This window comes from Oryzias latipes, chromosome 8 (assembly GCF_002234675.1).
Source record: "Oryzias latipes chromosome 8, ASM223467v1".
NCBI lineage: Eukaryota > Metazoa > Chordata > Actinopteri > Beloniformes > Adrianichthyidae > Oryzias > Oryzias latipes.
The window spans coordinates 23,670,167-23,691,042 of NC_019866.2; the positions used below are offsets into that span (position 1 = coordinate 23,670,167).

General features: G+C 40.4%; 1 protein-coding gene across 4 annotated transcripts in view; it reads right to left on the bottom strand.

The window, feature by feature from the left end:
* LOC101167294 (thyroid hormone receptor alpha) overlaps nt 1–20,876 on the bottom strand; it is a 165,551-nt gene that overhangs the window by 56,042 nt on the left and 88,633 nt on the right. Inside the window, exon 1 of one of the 4 annotated variants that reach the window (XM_023957805.1) lies at nt 763–847. The exons of the other annotated variants lie outside the window; for them this stretch is intronic. The gene's annotated coding sequence lies outside the window, so the exon portion shown is untranslated. Of the gene's footprint in view, nt 1–762; nt 848–20,876 lie in introns of those variants that run through there. 4 annotated transcript variants of the gene reach the window in all.

The following is a 20,876-nucleotide window of genomic DNA, read 5'->3' on the forward strand; positions in this document are numbered from 1 at the left end:
TCACAATCTTCTGTATTAAAATCTTAGTGCGTTCTAGTATTTCTCTTTATGAGATGCTCAAGCTGGTGGTAGCTCACAAAACATTGATTTTTACAGCCTGTATTTAGTTGAACTTTGTGTTAGAGCCCATTTCCAAAGGATATGCTAACATAAAATTGTTTTTGTTAAATATATTGAATCATTTGTAATTTTTATTAAAGAAAGTAAAAGCAGGGAGAAAAAAATTGATTAAAATCTAATCTGAAATGGAAAGAAATCAGATTTTATTTTTCGGTCATATCGCTTCCCTCTAACTTCATTGCTAGGTTGCTGCATAATGACTTTTAAAAGTATTTTAGGAGAAGAAGAGGGAAAGGTCATCTGGTTAGTAGCATTAAAAAAAGAAAAGAATAATGAGATTTTTTTCAATAAATTGTGATTGAGGAATTTGACTTCCCAACTACAAAAGATACAAAGGATGGTAAATATGTTGTGACTTTTATGTAACTTTTGTGCATAAAGTAAATAAAGCTTTTAAAAAAAATAGGAAACACCAACAATGTTTTTATTAAATTAATACAGGAAGCAGAGGAAGCTCTTTAACAACAAAAGGCAACATAGAAATGATCACTGACGTCTAATTACAGCTCTGAAAGTCTGTATGTCTCTGCTGGCTGTCATCCATTCCCCTCTTTGTGTTCTTCTTTCCATTCTTCCATTCCTCTCCCTCTAATGACCAACCACTGCCAGGCCAGCAGAGACTCTAACTTTGCCATGACTGACCTTCCTTTAGCCTCTCCTCTCACTTCCGTGTTAGAATGACTGGTTTTGCCCTCATCTCCCCGTCCTCTGTAGATGTTAATCATGCGGAAGACTGCGGCCCTACAGGAGCTGCACCTCCTAGTGGCCAACACTAGAAAAAAAACAGATAAGGAGGAACATCTTCTTGAACACGTTCTGTCACAGAGATGCTGAAACCTGTCCCGGTTACTGTTGGGTGAAGGCGGGGTACACCCTGGACAGATCACCAGTGTGTTGTGAATGGTAAATGGCGTATAGCGCTTTCTACCCAAAGCGCTTTTCAGTCACAGTCCTTTTCACACCCTGGTGGCGGCTCCGCTGCCAAACGCTGGCACCAACCTTCCACCAGAGGCAAGGTGGGGTCCAGTGTCGAAGTGCCCAAGGACACCTCGACACATGGGCGGACAAGGCGGGAACCTGCAGTCTTCCGATTAGAGGAAGCATTGACTTTGTGTGGTGCGCCATTTTCCTCTGTGTCCATATTTGATGTGCACCCAAAACAGGCCATCTGAAGGAATATTAGGCGGAAATGTTTGCAATTTGTTCACGTTTTCCAAAATATGGGTGCTACTCATAAACAGGCATTGTTCTACAATCCCTGGTGATTGTGTCAGAGGAGTTATGCTACATTTACAAGTACTGCCAGGATTTAGCTAGGCTTTTTTTTTGCAGTAATATGGTAATACTGTACTTGACACAGTATCATATCATAAAAAAAATTGACTTATTAAAGAGATTGGAAAAAAAAAAGAAATTAAATGAATTTAATACCTAAAGCAGGTTGTATAGTCTGTGACGCTTATTGTGGTTTCAATTTTCACCTCTAAAAAATATTTTGATATAAAAAAACTACTGAGGACTTTCGTCAACATGTGACATAAGTATGTTACAGCTTGGAAGCGAGACAGATGCACGAGCAAGTGAAGCGGAGAAATACGGCAAGTCGTGCACCGGCTGTTGGTGTCAAAAAACAACATGACTTCTACAGTTTGAGAGTACTCTGGGTTCAAAGTAAATGAGGAAGGAGAGCCCAAAAATTCCAACGAGACCATTTGTAAATGAAAAATAAGTGACCACAAGAAATGGAAAAATCTCTCATTTAAGGACGAATCACCAATCAAGTAACCATCTGCTAGGAGGATTAATTTGGGCCCAAGATCTGTTAATGCTTCAAAGTCAGAGCTCCCATCAAAACCACAGGACCAACAACAACAAAGCAGCTCTGGTAACATGCAGCCGACAATAATGCAGGCTTTTGCCAAATCAACAAAATATGAAAAGGACAGTGTCCGTTGGAGAACTTGGACTGATGCTCTGGCATAATACTTAGCGAAAGAAATTGTCGCTTTTTACACGGTAGTAAAACAGTCATTGAAGGTTATGGTAAATGTAGTAGATGCTCAGTATGAGCTGCCCAGGTCACTTTAGGACACTTCAGGACTGGCTGCTTGAGGATAAGAAACTTTAAGCCATAGCCACTGACAACGCTGCAAACATTTCTGCTACAGCTGGCATTATTATTTCAGTCATAATCTAAACCTGTTGGTCATTAATGTACAGTGGTGGACAAAATTGTTGGTACCCCTCAGTTAAAGAAAGAAAGTCCACAATGCTCACTGAAGTGACTTGAAACGTTCAAAAGTAACAATAAATTAAAAAAATTTGAAAATTAAATAATCAAAATCAGCCATTACTTTTGAGTTGTTGATTAACAGAATTATTAAAAAAAAACAACTAATGAAATAGGGCTGGAAAAATATGATGGTACCCATAACTTAATATTTTGTTGCACAACCTTTTGAGGCAATCACTGCAATGAAACGGTTTCTGTATTTGTCAATGAGCCTTCTGCACCTGTCCACAGGTATTTTGGCCCCCTCCTCATGAGCAAACTGCTCCAGTTGACTGTTCATTTGACTGAGAAATAATTGCCCAGGGGGTCATGATGAACTCAGATATGTCCTTTAAGTGACATCACAGCTGTTTTCAAACCCATAATCAGTCAGTCTGCCTATTTAAAGGGAGACAAATAGTCACGTTGCTGTTTGGTGAAAAGGTGTGAACCACACTGAACAAGGACAACAGAAAGCGAAGGAGAGAATTGTCACAGGACATTAGAAACAAAATGATAGACAAACACGGTAAAGGCTATAAAACCATCTCTACGCAGCTTGAAGTTCCTGTGACGACAGTGGCACATATTATTCAGAAGTTTAAGAGCCACGGCACGGTAGCCAACCTCCCTGCACGTGGCCGGAAGAGGAAAACTGAGGAAATATTGAGGAGACCGATCGTTTGAACTGTATCCAAAGAGCCCAGAACAACCTCCAAAGACATTAAGGTGAACTCCTAGATCAAGGTACATTAGTGTCAGACCACACCATTAATCGTTGTTTGAGCCAGAGTGGACTTCATGGGAGACGACCAAGGAGGACACCACTGTTGAAAGGAAATCCTAAAAAAGCCAGACTGGAATTTGCAAAAATGCATGTTGACAAGCCACAAAGCTTCTGGGAAAATGTCCTTTAGACAGATGAGACAAAACTGGAGCTTTTTGGTAAGGCACATCAGCTCTATATTCGTAGACTCAAAAGTGAAGCATACAACCAAAAGAACACTGTCACTACTGTGAAACATGGAGGAGGCTCAGTTTGGTTTTGGGGCTGCTTTGCTGCATCTGGCACAGGGTGTCTTGAAGTTGTGCAGTTTCAAATGAAATCTCCAGATGATCAAGGCATTCTGGGTAGAAATGTGCTGCCTAGTGTCAGAAAGCTTGGTCTCAGTGGCAGGTCATGGGTCTTGGAACAGGAAACCGATCCAAAACACACAGCCAAAAACCCCCAAGAATGGCTCAGAGAAAAGTTTTGGACTATTCTGAAGTGGCCTTCTATGAGCCCAGATCTGAATCCCATTGAACATCTGTGGAAGGAGCTGAAACATGGCATTTGGAGAAGACACCCATCAAACCTGAGACAACTGGAGCAGTTTGCTCATGAGGAGTGGACCAAAATACCTGTGGACAGGTGCAGAAGGCTCATTGACAAATACAGAAACCGTTTCATTGCAGTGATTGCCTCAGTAGGTTGTGCAACAAAATATTAAGTTATGGGTACCATCATTTTTGTCCAGACCTATTTCATTAGTTTTTTCTTAAATAATTCTGTTAATCAACAACTCAAAATGGCTGATTTTTATTTTTTTATTTTCAATACATTTTAATTTATTGTTACTTTTGAACGTTTCAAGTCATTTCAGTGAAAATTGTGGACCTTCTTTTTTTTTAACTGAAGGATACCAACACTTTTGTCCACCACTGTATTTCAGGACCACAAGTAAGCAACCGAGCGCACTCTTGGACTGTGCCGCAGTGTTGTCGGACTTTCTTACACAGCTGGCAACGTAAAAAATGAATTCCACAAATAGCAAGTGGAGTTGGGACTCTCATAACGGTAACCAATAATATCTGAATATATCTGTAAGAATTAGTTTATAACAAGCAATATGTTTATAAAATGTATTCAGTTATTCGTGAAGCACTTTATTTATCAATTTATTCGTTCATTCACACACAGATTATTTTATTGTTTTATTAATTCACTAATTTGTTGGCAGGACTCCCCGACCAGCTGGGGTTCCAAATTGGAAATGGTGGAGAGCACCCTGGAACAGGTTTAAGCTATCAAACATTTGCTGTCCAATGAGAGAAAACGCAACTTAACTCTGACCTGACCAAATATGAATGTCTTTCAGTCCGCAAATTATTGCAAAAGTGCAGCTTCTTCAACCCTCTGTAAGGACAATGACGAGACACTGAAAGAAAAAAAAAATTAATCTACAGGCTGAGACTGTAAGCCTAGAACCAGGGTCATCACAATAAAAGAAGAGGAGTCACGACCGCCACGAAAAAATATCCTTCACCAAAAACCAGCCCGTTGCACCTGCAGGACCCATCCCTGCGGAAGAGGGAGCAGCAGCTGAAATGATAACGTGCAGTTTGGAGCCTGTCATTCAAGGGGACGAGGACTGTCTTCTCTGGAGGGTCTGCGACTAGCCCGAAAGAACTTGTGTGTCTGCGCAACAAGCTGTTCGCCTTTAGAGCACCGCAGGTAAAGTGGTCGGACTGCAACGTGCCGGGTTAAAGCCAGACAAAAAAGGCGGGCTTGTTTTTCTGGTGTAAAATTTTTAGATTTGCAGCTGTTTGAAAAGCATTTCCCCATTTAAAGTTACTGGTTATTTATTTGCACTTTATATTACCATGCTGCTATTTCAAGTTAAATCTGTTTTCTAATTAAATGTGTTGAGCGCAGCTCCGATCTTTCATCCGCGTGGTGGATAGATGAAGAAGACTCCGGGACAGGATCAACTTTAGCCTCGTCTAGGCTTATTTATTAAACATTGAACACGGAACAAATTCGTGTCTCTCGTACATCAGGGCTCATTCATTTAGCGAGTGATGTCATCAACCCTCGACACAGAGATACAACAATGACTCATGGGAACAGAAGTGACTCATGGGAAATGGAGTAGAAAGAGTAAGAGTGAAATAGTTTACATATAATACTTAACACCCCCACTCGCTCTTAACTCTTCATATTAACCACAAACATAAAAACAGTTTCCTCTTTTCTTGGAAAACATCTTAAAGAACTTTTGCACGTCTAGGTGCCAAACATGTCTTGCGCAAATCTCTTCAGTTTTGATATGGTGGCTGGTTTTGTCATTACATCAGCTACCATTTGCTCTGTAGGACAATATTCTAAAGTTATCTTGCCACTCTTTACAGTTTCCCTTATGAAATGATACTTTATGTCGATGTGTTTACATCTCTGTCTGTTTACTGGATTTTTTGCTAGGGCAATAGTACCAGTGTTGTCCTCAAACACTTTTGTCTGATTGTACTGATATTTATCTATACCATTTAGCAAATGCTCCAGGTAAATGCATTCCTGTATGGCTGATGCTAAAGCCATATATTCAGCTTCACAGGTGGATAATGCCACTGTGGGTTGTTTTCTGGTCTTCCATGAGATGAAAGAGCTTCCATCACCAAGGCTGATGCAGTATCCAGATGTGCTGCGTCTGTCTGCAGTATCTGACGCCCAATCTGCATCACTGTATGCCTTCAATCCTAAATTTTCTGCATTTTGTTTGAAACACAATCCATGTTTTGCTGTACCTTTAAGGTATCTGAACACGTGTTTCACTGAGTTCCAGTGTTGTTCTGTTGGTTCAGAAAAATGCTGGGATAGCTTACTGACCACAAAACTAAGATCAGGTCTAGAACAAGTGGATAAGTATATTAAGCTTCCCACTGCTTCTCTGTATTTTCTTGCATCTTTCATTTTTTCAGCATTTTCTGAAAACACAAGTTTTGACTCACATGGGGTTTCTCTTGGTTTACAGTCTTTCATTTCAAACCTTTCCAGTAGTTTATTTACATACATTTCCTGTGACATTTTGACTTCACTGTCTGTCTGCTCAAAATCTATTCCTAGGAAATGTTTCAGCCTTCCCATGTCCTTCATCTTAAACCTCTCAGTTAGCATCTTTTTCACACTTTCCAGAACACTCTCTTCGTTTGCTGCCAAAATTAGATCATCAACCCATATTAGAAGAATGACCTTTTCGTCCTCTTTCTGTTTTGAATACACACAGTTATCGGCTGAATTTTGTTCAAATCCATTCTCGGTTAAACATGCATGTAACATTGCATTCCAGTTTCTACCTGATTGTTTTAAACCATAAAGAGATTTTTGCAACATACACACAAGTTTTTCACCAGTCTCCGACTTTTTCTCGTAACCCTCTGGCTGTTCCATATATATTTCACAGTCTATGGGTGCGTGTAAATACGCTGTTTTGACGTCCATCTGATGAAGAATGAGTTTTTCCTGTGCCGCTTTCTGCATAAGTACTCTAACACTCGTCATGTCTGCTGTTGGAGAGAATGTCTCTTCATAATCAATTTCTGGTCTCTGGCTGTAACCTTTTGCAACAAATCTTGCTTTGTATTTTTCTGATCCATCAATGTTTCTTTTACGCGCATATACCCATCTACCCCCCACTGTCTGTTTGCCTGTTGGTAAGTGAGTGAGTTTAAAAGTGTCGTTCTCAGTGAGTGATCGCATCTCTTCATCCATTGCGTTTTTCCACTGTTTTGAGTTTTTGGATGTCACTGCCTCTTTGAAGTTTTGGGGAATGTCACAAACTGCTCTATAACAGGAGTCTATGCATACCTGCATTTTGTCCACTGTCTTATCAGTCTCAAAATCCTGTAGATGAACCGGTTTCTTTCTGATTCTGGGTGGGTTCCTCCTGCCTACAGTCTCACTGATTTCACCTGGTTGTGCATGTTGACTCTGTTGAGGTAAAGTTTCAGAAACATCATCCCGACTTGGTTTGTTTTCTGTATCTCCATCGTTATCATTTTCAGGAACCTGAGGATGTATGTATCCAACATCATGTTCTGTGTACTTCTCTGGTGTCTGAGTTTCTTTTTCTCTGGTAGTTTTTGTAGTGAATTTCACTAACCTGTGTTTCTGAATCTTTTCTGTTTCCGGATAATACACAAGAAGAGCTGGACTGTTTTTGTCATATCCGACGAAAATGCCTGGTTCACATTTTGAATCGAGTTTTCTCTTTTCTTGTTTGTAAGCTAAACATTCAGATCCGAATTTTTGTAGTTTGGATACGTTTGGTTCCTTGCCTGTAAACAGTTCATATGCTGTTTTCTTTGTGCGTCTGTTGTAGCACCTGTTTCTTATATAAGCTGATGTCTGTATCGCATAGTTCCACAACTTATCCGGTAGCTTGTTCTCTATCAGTAAACATCTACTCATGTCAAATAGTGTTCTCCAATCTCTTTCTGCTGTTCCATTCTGGTGAGGTGAGTAGGGTGCAGATGTTTCATGTCTGATTCTGTTCTTGGTTAACAGAGTTTGGAAATCTCTGCTGGTAAATTCTGTGCCGTTATCCGAACGAATGCACTTAACTTCTCCGTAAGGTGCAACATCTGCTAAAAATCTTTCAGTGGCTGTCACTGTGTCGCTCTTCGACTTGAGAAAATATACGAATATGGTGCCTGAATAGTCGTCAGTAAAAGATTGCGTATATTTGTGTCCTTCCATGCTTGGTGTGTGCATTGGACCAGTTAAATCAGTATGGACTAATTCTAAAGGTTGCTTGGCCTTTGCATCTGGCTCTCTGTTCCTGGTTTCTGTACATTTACCTTGTGTACACACTTTACACAGCTGATCTGGTTTTCCTAAACTCCCTTTGATTTCCATACCTTTTACAACACCTTGTAACTTCCGTACATCATCATAGTTACAATGACCCAAGATCTCATGCCAGGTTTGAATGTCATGACACACTTTACACTGATCATCAGGACTTACTTCAACAGTCGGTAAGTAGTACAAGTTTCCATTTTCATGGATATCAAACCTGCTACCATCTTTGGTGACCATGGTGCTCTCCCCTCTTTTGAAGGTGATTGTTGCTCCTCCATTGGCTGCCCTTGCCACCGAAAAGATGTCGTGTGGATATGATGGCATAAAGAGTGCATTTCGTAGTTGGGCTCTGTGTTGATTTCCAGCGTTGTCTAGTATGTAGATCATTGCTGTCCCTCTTCCTTCCGCCATTCCACTGCATTTGGTTCCATCTGCTAACTCCACTGAGTGAGTCTCAGCCTGAAACGAGTCGTCGAAACTTTCAAATTTCTTGAAGTCGTTTACAATGTGTGTGGCTCCTGCGTCCACCATGATGCCTTTCATCTTCACATTGTTCGGGATGCTTTCTTGCATGTTGTACTTTGCTTTGAAGAAGTGATCTTGATTGCTTTCTTGTTCAACAGCAACTTTTCTGGCTTCATCTCGTCTCCCCTTTTTCTTGCACATGGACTCTTGGTGTGTATTGCTTTTGCAAAAATTACACCAGACTTTTCTAAAGCAGTCTCTTGCCTTGTGCCCTTTAATTCCACACTTGTAGCATATCACAGTGGTACTTTCATCTTTCTTGTACGTGGCTTGAGTTTTGTGAGTGCTTTGTCTCTGTTTCACATGCATTTTCATCACGTTGTCAGCTTCTGTTCTGCTCATTTTCTCTGACTCCTCATAGACTCTCAGTCTTCTTTTAAAGTCTGTAAATGTGATTGAATCTTCATTTTGTGTCACATGAATGGCTAGGGGCTTGAATGAATCTGGCAGTCCTGCTAGTATCATGGCTATGATTAGTCCGTCGCTCATCGTTTCACCTGCATCTCTTAATGCTGCGATGATGTTCTCTGCTCTTATTATATAGTCTGTTACACTCTCTTTTTCCGTCATGCGTAGCTTGGTTAAAGATGTGTACATATTTATTATTCCTGGCTTGCTTTTTCCAGAATAATGTTCTTTTAAAATCCCAAGGGCTTTTCTGCCATCATCTGCTGCTTCATGTCGTATCAAAGACAGGCTTTTGTCATCTACCAGCCTTATAAGTTCCGCGTAGCAGTCAGCGTTCTTTCTGCCATCTGCCGCAAGTTGTTCCGCGTTGGCGCCAACAGGTGCTCGTAAAATAGTCTCTTTAAGCTTTAGGCTATGTAGGTGACCCAGAAATCTTGTTTCCCACAGATCATACTTATCTTCGGATCCGTCGAAGAAAAGCTGCGGTGCCGCCATGATTCCCATCATTGATCTGCCCGCCATAGTTCACGTCGCTCTTTCAGTTGTTCTTTTTCTTTCCTTCAACTGTCAGCAACTTTATTCCGTGATGCGTAATACGTCGCATGTAGACTGTCCCGGCAATAACTTCGTTTCGTCTCCGAGCTGGTTCACAAGTAGCAGAAGCTTTGCGTTATTCTTCGCGCCTTTTTCTTCTGTTCAAACTCACTTACGTCCGTTGCTCTCTGGGCCCATAACCTGTTGAGCGCAGCTCCGATCTTTCATCCGCGTGGTGGATAGATGAAGAAGACTCCGGGACAGGATCAACTTTAGCCTCGTCTAGGCTTATTTATTAAACATTGAACACGGAACAAATTCGTGTCTCTCGTACATCAGGGCTCATTCATTTAGCGAGTGATGTCATCAACCCTCGACACAGAGATACAACAATGACTCATGGGAACAGAAGTGACTCATGGGAAATGGAGTAGAAAGAGTAAGAGTGAAATAGTTTACATATAATACTTAACAAAATGAATCAGTGTTCTTTTACAAGTTCGGATTTGTTGTTAGACACGGCTCGGACGGTGCCAGAATATTGCTGTGAATGCTTTGTTGTTGTTTGTTTGCTCAGAGTGCTTTAATCTAAATTGACAAGTCTGTCCGTGTTTTACAAACTGCTTTTGTTCATGTTTAGTGGAAATACCAAAAAACTCCTACAATACAGATTGTCAGGTAGGCAGGGGCTGGTGAGCGTGAAGGACCATAAATGCAGAGACGGGAAGCACACGGTTCCAGGGCAGGGGGTTTAATTAACAAAAAGCGCTGCAGAGCAGGGTAACAAAACAAAACTCACTGTGGGCAAAACTTGAAAACATGGCAGAAGACAGACATGGACATGACAGCCAGGGAAGAGACGTTAATGGACCAGCACAAGAAGAAGGCAGAGACAAGACTTAAACACAGACAGGACAGACAATACACAGGTGAACATGATCAGGAGAGATTGGAACCAAGGAAATAAAACTCAATAGCATGACAAAACAGGAAACCTTTCAAAATAAAACAGGAAACAGAACTCAAACATGACAAACAAGACCGTTAGCAAAAACCAATAGAAAACCAAACCGTGACACAGATGGACATTTTACGTACGAATTACAGTACGACTTCTTCCCCATGCTAACAGGCAGTTATATGACGACAAAAATACTTTAAGTCCAGATGCCGTGATTCAACTTTAAGACGTTACCTGGATAAAGGAGAAACTTCCTCCACAGTGTCAGTCTTTTTCTCTTCCCTCTACCTCCAGCATTTCTGTCCACCCTTACCACAGAGAAGCTTTGAATTTGCACACAGGAGTCCGGCTCGGTAAAGCAGAGAAGACTACATTCCTGATAAAGCTCCACATTCCTAATTAGCGCTTCAAGCTCCTCACTTCAACTCCAACAGAGAGTTGACATCCCCCATATAGATCCCAGATAAGGAAGGCTTGTGCCTCCATCTCTTTGCTTTGCAGGTAGCCTTGGATTTAACACTGGCAGAGGATTTTATTAATTTATAATAAAAAGCGTTGTGGTTCGAACCTGGACTGTTGTCTGACTGTAAGCGACCTTTGCTCTAGAGTTAAGTCAGTTTATCTGTACATAAAATATTTTTCAATCAATCAATAATGAAAGCTGGAAGCAGTTTTAGAAAATGCTGGAGCTCGTGGAAGAAAAGCTTGAAACTCTGTCTTGCCTGTCAGTGAGCTCCTTATGCAAATGATTTCTAAAAAGTGAGCAGGTTTTATTGCAAAGTTTGCTAATTACTTTGTCAACTTGTTCTAAATTAAATTAGTAAAGTCAATACATCACTTTATGATTTATTGCTGCTGCCACATCCAGAGGTTTGTGGATGGCTTCAGAAGGAAGTCACCTTCTTTTTCACTGGTCACATCCAGGAAAAAGACATTTAGACTGTGGACCCTTCTAAATCCCTGGGTGTTCACTTAAATGACAGACTGAACCGGGCAACGATTACAGCCGTCCTAAACAAGATCCTTCATTCCCACTGAACGCAATTTGAGCGCCAAATCTGGGTCAGACGCCACTTTTCGACGTGTCAAATTTGCTGCTTGATGCCTGTCCCAACACGTGTAGACGCTCCAGAAGATCAACTCCCAAATGTTTTTAGCCTGAGCGCTACATGGAGCGGTGTCTGTGTTTATTTAATTTACAAAGCATGGAAGACACGAATGATATTGTAAGATGAGATATTTTTAGTTTGAAGAGCTCTAGAAAAACATTGGTAATCATGTCTCCACGTCTGGGTTCATGACCTCATTCAGAGACTCTCCCGGTGCGTTGAGCTTCACAGTCTAAAGCAGAATCTGCGTCCGAATCAAAACCGCTTTCAGCGGTACTTCTATCTCTCTGTGACCCAGTTTTACAACCCACTGTCTGGCAATTGTCAGAAGAGGAAAAAATAAATACAAGACTAAAATTAGACTATCTTTTGTCTGGTTGTCTCAATGGAAAAAAGAAGAACCAGTCCCTCCAGGAATTTGGGATGTTGCAATCACAACTATTAACCCAAACCCCGCAAATTGTTGCACACCCTGCAACTTTAAATTTTTACTGCAACTTTACTGCAACTTTACTCCTTTGGAGAGGCCTTATGGTGGAGAAATGGACATTCAATTCCCTAGCAACAGCTCTGGTGGACATTCCTTCTATCAGCATGCCAATTGCACGCTCCCTCAAAACTTGCGACATCTGTGGCATTGTGCTGTGTGATATAACTGAAGATTTCAGAGTGGCCAGTCTAAGGTACACCTGTGCAATAAACATGCTGTCTAATCAGCATCTTGATATGGCACACCTGTGAGGTGGGATGGATTTTATTGGCAAAGGAGAAGTGCTCACTATCACAGATTTAGACAGATTTGTGAACAATATTTCAGAGAACTGGTTATTGTGTGTATGTGGAAAATGTTTCACATCTTTGAGTTCATACCATAAAAAATGGGAGCAATAACAAAAGTGTTGCGTTTATATTTTTGGTCAGTGTATGTTCAACACAATAATGTAGTAATCTGCTGAATGGTGCAGTAATTTCCCAGTGCACATTTCAATAAAACGAGTTAGAATATGACAATGGGAAGTTTATTGCATAATTTACATTTTTGAGATGCTTTAAAAAAAAAAATGCAATTTCTGCTGTCACCAAAGATGTTACAAAATGAGGCATTTTAGGTCCCAACAATCAAAAAATAAATTACGCTAAATCCAAAGTTAAAATACATGCTGCTGCCAGGCCGACACGCTGCACCCAACGTTCAAATTGCACCGCAGGACCTCTCATCATGTCTGGACGTTGACTTAACATTAAAACTGGATGCTCGTGACGTGCAAATCCCTTACGGTGCAGATGTAAAGACTTTCTATGATGGCATGGCATGGTGTTGCATCTGCCATGTTCTATGGAGAGATCAGGTTCGGTTCTGGAATGTTCTCTACAGTCTATGACTGTGGTGGATGTCACGGACACTGAGATCCATCATGGACAATCGTCATCAGCATCTTCATGGTACTGTGGGTGCATCACGAAGGTCCTTTAGCCAGACTGAAACATCCTCGCTGCAGGAAGGAGCGCTTTCACAGATCTTTCCTGTTGTCAGCTATTAGACTCTTCAGACCTTCAGACACTAGACACTTCATTGTGTTATTCATTGTATTTTAGTGCTATTTACCACATGTCATCTGTTATTTTTATTCTTATCTGTCAGTTCTGTCTGTCTTCCTCTCCACCACAGTCTAATGTAGCTATGATGTCATCAACCAGAATATGATTTAATCAGCAGGGTAATTTTGGCTGTGATGTCATATGATGTCATATGTCATGTCATTAAAACTAACATATATAGCTGAAATATGGAGATCAGTCCTGTGACTTTTGCGAAACAAGTGGAAACAAGTGGAAACAAGTGGAATAACAACAAAGCAAAGACAGAGTAAAGCTTCACTTGTTAAAGCGTGCTAAAAACTAAAAGATGTCGAGAATTGAAAGGGATATTCAGGGATCTGATGATCTTTTACCTGTTATTTTGAAATCTGGAAAAATAACTTACCTAAGAGAAAACAAATTAGGACAGGGATCTTTTGGGAAAGTGCTTCACTATAAAAAACAGCATACATCTGAAGACGTGGCTGTGAAATTTATAAAAAGAAAAGAAGGACTGCAAGAATTAAAAATGCTCAAGAAAATTAATGCCTTCGACCCTGATAAAAATTGTTTTTTGAAGATGCTGGATCACTTTGAGTACAAATCACTCATTTGTGTTGTGTTTGAAAAACTTGACCAAACTTTGTCGGATATCTTTTTGAAAAGAAATCAAAGGCCATTTGACGTATGTGAACTCAGGCCTGTTGCTCAGCAATTGCTGGTTGCTTTAAGAGCTCTGAAGGCGATCGGTCTTGTTCATTGCGACATCAAACTAAACAATGTAATGTTTGTAAATCACCAGTCCCATCCTTATAAGGTAAAACTCATTGATTTTGGTTTGGCAAGAGAAAAGACTTCATTACATCGCCTAAGCGACATTCAGATAGTGGGTTACAAGGCTCCTGAGGTAGTGTTTGATTGTCCATTGAATGAAGCTGTGGATATGTGGAGTGTTGGATGTGTTTTGGCTGGCATGTATAAAGCCAAACACTTCTATCCAAGAACCTGCTTGTATGACTATATTGCATCTATTATACATATGCAGGGTCAACCTCCAGACAACGTTTTATTTAAAGGTAAACGGGTATGTGAATTTTTTAAATATGCATTTGATAAAAAAGGCAGTATATTTTCATTCAGAAAACCTAGTGAATATATGGGTATTCCTATTAATACATTTAGGAGTAAGGTAACAGATGGGTTTTTTGAACAAAGTTTCACACTGGATGATCTGCTAAACCAGCGAGCCACAGACATAAATGAAGATCAATCAGATGTAGAAGAGTTTAAATCGCTAATAAAGCAGATGCTGTGTGTTGATCAGAAAACCAGGATCAAGCCTAAGGAAGCTCTCAACCACAACTTCATCACCATGAAGCACCTTTCAGAAAGAACAAAGGACCCCTATGTAACCACAGCACGGGAAATAATGAGTGTTTGTGAGCCTGTAACTACAATGCAACCAGATGCTCCTAAAAGGCATCCCGAACATAGTGTACAAAATTCTACTACAGGAAAGAGTACATGTGGTCACTTTGCAAACAAAATATGTGATGAGTTAAAAGACTTCTTTGCTAGAAAACATACATTTTCTGCTGCAAAAAGGCGTGAACCAACCTGTGAACCAACTGAAAACAAAGACTCAAAAGATGTTGTTAAGAGATCCACAACTTATACAAGAGTTCCAGGGAACAGAGAAATTACCAACAGACTCAAAAATGTGACTTTTGAAGAAATTCCCTCTAAGACAGCTAAAAGAAGGTCAAAGAAACAAAAAGAGTCACATAAGAAAGAGTCAAAACGACAAAAGAAAACACGTGGAACTCCTTCTGTTGTGACTCCTGATTGTCCAGTTGATGGGAAAACTCACAAAGGATCACCCTGCATGGAGGTTAAGACCAACAATGTGGCCTCAGATGGTGTACTTGATAGATTCCAAACATCTACTAGGGTCAACAGTGGAAGTAGGATCAAAAGAAGTAGTAGGGTAGGGAAAAGGCCTCCAACTCTGTTTCATGTGAAACCTAATTGTCCAAATTCCCAGAAAGGTGAGAAAAACGCTCCAAAAATGGAGGAATTGACAATTAACAAAGGTTTAAGCCGTAAAGGTGACAGGCCCACAAGTTCTAGAGAAGTCAGCAAAGGTGTGCAGGGGAAAAGCACCTCTAAAAATGAGGAGAACCCCCATTTGGTGGAGGTGAAAACAAAGCAGACAATTCTAAAGAGAATTAGAGGATTGTTCTCCAGATGGTTCTAGATGGTTCAAATAGCTTGTAGGAATTTTCATTTTTCAAATAGTTTAGTTGTAGGTTATTGGTGATAGGTCAATAGCACTGCTAAAGCAGCAAACGGGGGGGGGGGTCATATTAAATCTAAATTTTATGTTTATGTATTGCCAGCTGGTAGTTTTTTTTTTTAATATTTTAATTAGTGTAGTTGTAGGTTCATGACTGTAGGTCATTAACTTTGTCAAAAACTGGGGTGGGGGTGAAAAAACTCAAAACATGAAAGAATGTTTAATGAATAGTGACAAGAAACAAGCATTAGGAAAATTAGAAATAATTTATAAAATGCCTACTTGTAGGTATTTGGGGTATTTTCTCTTGACAAAAACAGGAGAGCAACAAACCTGTTTTTACGTGAAGCCAAATTGTCTGGTTCAGGGTTCACCAACCTTTTTGAGACCGAGGGCTATTTCATGGGCACCAAGTGGTATGAAGGGCGCCACTAAAAACCTCCTAGCCCCCCCCCCCCCCCCCCCCCCCAAAAAAAAAAAAAAAACAACACAATTTGAGGACTTCCTTTTGTGTGCCCTATTTTTATTTGCTCATTTTACACACAAAAACATGCATGAATTTTCTAGACTCGTATTACAGGGGGGGTCAAACTCAGTTGCAGAGGGAGCCTAAATTCAAAACAGACTTTAGGTTGCAGCCGAACAAGATAAATATTTATTGAACACACTGAAGCTAAACTTTTAAACCTTTAAAACTTTAACTTAATTTTAACTTTTTAAACATAAATGTAAATAAAAACAGACAGGAATATTAATCCTCACATTAATGGATTACTCAACCACCTCAACCTATTCTCAAAATCTTTACATTGCATGAATCATAAGAATGTCCAGAAATTGTGTAATTTATATGATCTATTTAAACTTTTGTAATAGACCCTTACTTTTATTGATTATTTTTTAAGTTATATTTGTTTACATATTTGGGTTTTCTTTGTCTACCTTTATCTCAGAATTGATATTGTTGTCATTGACAAACATGCCGTGGTTGTTTGTTGAATATTTGCTTCAATAAAAAAATAAAATATATTTTGGGGGTGCATTCCCTGCGGGCGCCACAAGGGGTGCTCGCGGGCGCACTGGCGCCCGCGGGCACAGGGTTGGTGACCCCTGGTCTGGTTGCTGGGAAAACTGACGAAAAGGGCACCAAACACGGAGGCTAAGACCAACAAAGAAACTGTAGTGTTGTCCAAATGAAATCGAACAACACTGTGAGGGATGTGTCTTTGGTTTTTTTTTTGTTTTTTAGCTTTTGCAATAATGATTACTGAAATGTTTAAATTACAATCAATGAGTATTGATTTTCTTTACTTGATCTGCAATGCGTAGCAATAATTACAGGTTTATTGTGATAATGTGTTCTAATAATAATCAATGATTATTACATATTGGTTACCGATACTATTTACTGATATAATGAATGAATGTTTTATCAAAGATAATCAATCATTTTGTTACTTGAAAATAATCTATCGGATCAGAACCGGATTACAAAACACTGTAAAACTATAAAATGAATGAACTCAGTAGGGGTGAGATTATATAAATTCACTTCTTCCCACTCCTTTTCAAACAATGAATGAAGCTCTACTTGACTATAGTTAATGAAAACTGTATTTAATTAAGCAAAATGTGATCTAAATGACTTTTTTGTTGTTGTTTTTTTCTGTCATTTTAAACTATGCATTTGAACATTTCTGTAAGAAGTTTGATAAATATGTGTAAATTCTTTATTGCTTTGACTACAATGCTTGAAATAAATCAATACATCAAATCAAATCATGTAGGGAAAGAGAGCTGTTTGCCATCGCCACTCACCTGCAAGGCCCACCCCCTTGTAGAAAGCCAGAGCGGGTGGCAGGCACTCTCCTGCCCTACAGGTAGTCAGCCAGGCTCTAAGGCAGGTAGGCATGCCCTAGCTTTTGGGACAACCGGGTTGGACATGCCAGTAGCATTTGCTTGTCTCAAAGATTAAGCTTAAAAAATGAGCGCCTGAGAGTTTTTATGTCCTAAACTTCAGGGAGGTGTGAGCGTTCAATGTCAAACTATATATATATATATATATATATATATATATATATATATATATATATATATATATATATATATATATATATATATATATATATCAATTAACAAATTGGTGGGGGGAAAAAGAAGCTGGACCCTTTTTTCCTCTTTGATAATAAGACAATCATTGCTTTAAATTTGACTGCAGCTCATCTGCTGCTACATTCCTACTCTGTTTACGTCATGTGACCACTGGCTACGGTTGTCGTTTGGTCCAGCTGAAATCAGAAGAAACAGCTTTTCAGGGCCTTGGTATTCCTCTACCACAGGGTTCGGCAACCTGCGGCTCCGGAGCCGCATGCAGTTCTTTCCTTCCCGTTGCTGCGGCTCTCCGTGGATTTTGTAAAATAACTATCATGTTCTAAGAATGTCGTGGTGCCTTTAACACCGTCGGGTAGTGCGAATGGACAGGAGGAAGAGAGCAGCGAAAACACGCGGAGGGGGCGTGTCTGCAGCTGTGAACGCCGACCAGAGTCTGTTATGGGATGGAAAGTTTTTATGGAAAGAGAGTCAGTGGGCATCTCGTAGGGGACACATGAAAGCCTTTATTTCCCCCTAGACTAAAACCACCCATTTCCGCGTAAAATGATTTAAATTTGCGTTAGGGCCCCAACTATCCTGTCACCTTGCTGCTACGATGACCGTATGTTGCGCTGTCTGTGTTGAACACGCTGGAGCCCCCCTCTAGCGTGCACGCGGGTAAAACAACAAACAGGTAGAGAGGCGGGGGCGGGGCTTAGACTCACCGCTTCCTAATAAATACTTGTCATCCAGAAAAATTAATATAATTTATTGGGTTTACTGGATTTAAAGAGAAAAAACATAGAAACGAGTCTGCATCAAAGTAAGTTTGTTTTGACAGACTGAAAAGTCTATTCAAGGTTGTGGGAAATGGACAAAAGATCAAAGGAAACATCACACTCATAAAGAATAAAAATAATTAAATAAATAATTATATAAATATCATGACAACATGTTGAATCATTAAAGTATTGCCAAATGAACTATGGAGATATATCGGCAAAACCATTCTTCTAACACCCTTAGTGTTGGGGCTCCCTGTGCTTTCATCTCAGTAGGAAACTGATCCAAATGGCTCTTTGAGAGGTACAGGTTGCCTACCCCTGCTCTACCACACCACCAACTCACTAATGCTGCTTTTGAAAATGGATAAAGAAAACGATACTGTGGAGGACAAGTAGCTCTGAGGCTTAATCTGCTTAAGCTCCTTTTTAGTTTTTTTTAGTTTTACAATTTTTACCTGCAGAATGTAATTTTTCGCTAAAGTAAGTTTAAATTAATACATGAATATTTGGGTTACTGTGAAAAGGGAAGGTCCAATGTTAATTTGGGGTTTCACAGTTTTATTTATGTTAAACACAATAATGTAGTATATGCTGAATGGTGCACATTTCAGTAAAAGGAGTTAGAATATGACAATGGGAAGTTTATAGCATAATTTACATTTCAGTCAGACAACTCATGCAGTACAATGTTTATTTAACATCTTTTAGTTTGCTAACATTCTTGGATTGCATTTCTCAATCCTTAAGTTAGCAATTCACATTCCATATTTAGCATTTCCCATTCCTTAAAGTTAGCATTTCAAATTCCATATTTAGCATTTCCCATTCCTTAACATTAGTATTTCACATTCCATGTTAAGCATTTCACATTCCTTAACGTTAGCATTTCACATTCCTTTAAGTTGCCATTTCACGTAGCTTTAAGTTGCATTTCACATTCTTTTGGCATAAACTCAGTGCAATTCCATGCAGCAAATATTTCAATATATAAGCTTTAGGGTAAAACTACCCCCTCACGGAGCTCTCAGGTGGAAGCTGGGGAGGAGGGTGGGGCGAAGAACGCGGTGCTGCAGTAAGAGGATGAACAGTTTACACACCTGGACTTAAATTGGACGCTGAACTGGTGAGTTAGATTTGCTGAACTGCCCTAGGGGGATGACCTAAGTAACAGCCTGCATGAGATTGCCTGCCCCGAAATGCTCCCAGGGTCGCCCACTTTTGAGATGCTTTAAATTTTTTTTGCAATTTTTGCCGTCACCAAAGCTGTCATTAAATGAAGCATTTTAGGTCCCAACAATCAAAAAATAACTGACGCTAAATCCTGGAGGGTCTGAATAATATTACATAGTTCGGGAATAGAACGTTCAACTCCATGTTGATTTTAGACTCCACCTACTGATCACATCATCAACACGTCAAATCCCTGATTTTTGCCAAAGTTAAGATACATGCTGCTGCCTGGTCGACACGCTGCACCCAGCATTCAAATTGCACCGCAGGACCTCTCATCATGTCTGGACGTTGACTTAACATTAAAACTGGACGCCCGTGACGTGCAAATCCCTTACGGTGCAGATGTAAAGACTTTCTATGATGGCATGGCATGGCATGGTGTCGCATCTGCCATGTTCTATGGAGAGATCAGGTTCGGTTCTGGAATGTTCTCTACAGTCTATGACTGTGGTGGATGTCACGGACACTGAGATCCATCATGGACTGCCCCCCGTTACTACCAAACAGATCAAAGTAAGATAACTCTCGTTATTAATTCTCTACGTAATAAAGCTCTTCGGTGGGCCCAAGCCTTTCTCTCTGCCAATCCTATTGGTCACCTCTCGTACGAACATTTTATCAGCGAATTCCGGTTGATCTTTGACCAACCCCGCAGACAGGAAGAAGCTACCCGACGGCTCCTCGCCCTTAAACAGCGGAGTCGACCGGTTAGTGACCATGTGGTTGATTTCCGTATCCTGGCGGTTGAAGCAGGATGGCCTGACTTAGCCTTAAAAGGTGTTTTTTACCAATCTCTGAATGAACAGATAAAAGATCCTCTCTGCTCCCAACCTGAGACACGCTCATTTGAAGAATTGGTCTCTGCGGCTCTCCGATCTGATCTTAGACTACGGGAGCGTCAAAAAGAGCGCATCTATCCTCCTCCCCGCCCCATCCTCAAGCCACCTAGTGCTACACCCGCCGATCAGAACATACACTCAGAAACCCCCATTTCACTGAAACCTTCTGAGGAGCCCATGCAGATCGGACATTCAAGGTTATCCGCAGAAGAACGCCGCAAGAGGTGCGAGGAAGGAGCATGCTTCTATTGTGGAACTAAAGGCCATTTAGTGTCGTCATGCCCTCTTCGTTTAAACTCCCAAGCCCCTCGTTGAACGACAGGCCTCGAGGGGTGCCGCTTTCCCAAGATCTGGGTAAAGAGTTTTTGCTAATTCCTGTCAAGCTATGTTGTAATCTTCTCGTTCACGATTTAAAAGCCCTCATAGACTCTGGGGCGGAGCAAAGCCTTATTGATTTTCGCCTGGTTAACCATTTGTCGATCCCCACAGAACCACTGGACATCCC